The sequence below is a fragment of the Orycteropus afer genome, unplaced genomic scaffold, assembly GCF_000298275.1.
Source record: "Orycteropus afer afer isolate SDZICR_OR568_19922 unplaced genomic scaffold, OryAfe1.0 scaffold00555, whole genome shotgun sequence".
Classification (NCBI taxonomy): Eukaryota; Metazoa; Chordata; class Mammalia; order Tubulidentata; family Orycteropodidae; genus Orycteropus; species Orycteropus afer.
This window is the reverse complement of record NW_006922142.1, coordinates 1570512-1571366: the sequence shown is the minus strand read 5'-3', so window position 1 is coordinate 1571366 and position 855 is coordinate 1570512. Positions and strand designations below refer to the sequence as shown.

General features: G+C 37.4%; 1 pseudogene; it reads right to left on the bottom strand.

The window, feature by feature from the left end:
• Window positions 1-382: 382 nt before the first annotated feature.
• Window positions 383-855, bottom strand: part of LOC122151555 — a 7383-nt pseudogene continuing 6910 nt past the window's right edge.

Sequence of the window (855 nt, the reverse complement as noted above, 5' to 3'; positions counted from 1 at the left end):
TGCTTAAAACATATATATCTGATACCCTCATAGAAAAAAAAAAAAAACATATCATAACCACTTAAACCACTCAGAATTGTAGTCCAGCTAAGTTGACACACAACTCCAACTATTACAGTCCACCCCTTATCAACTTGTCACTTGTACACATCTCCTTAACCACATATAGTCTCTAAAATAAGGACAATTATAAACACATTTATGCATAACATGATACACTAACACATGCAAAACCAAAATACATTAGCCCTATTTATATTTCATAGTTCATAACTGAAAAAATATATATATTTGATGCACACATACAATGAAGAAATACAACAATCACAGCTCTCATTTCTGTGACAGGTCATGTGGTCATAGCTGATTCAGAACTACCTTCTTCCACCACCCATTCTGTATTTCCCTTACCCTCAACAAGCACATCAACTGGTCATTTTTCTTTGCCTGGAGGGTGACCCAAACGTTTATTCCTGAAGGGTCTGGGCCATTAGTAGTCATATCAGAATTGGATTGCGGTAGTTTTCTATTGACTTTAATCACAGGGCATGGTAGTACTAAGAGACGTCCTAAAGAATCTCCGAACATACTCTTCTTTACCTCCATTACATAATGTCAATCCAATATCCCCTGGGTAATCAAGATCTATCACATTGGACAGTACAGTATTCCCTTTTTTGTCTCTTGATCCAGAAGCATGAGGAAGTCAAAATGGCCAGGTGGCATGCTTAACTTCTAGTTCCATGCAATCAGTATTGTGCCTTCAGGTGGGAGTGTTCCTCTCTTTGGGAGTAAGATTTCCAGACCCTCAGAGAACAGGGTAACAGGGACAGGAATTAATTTTTTTTTTTTTTT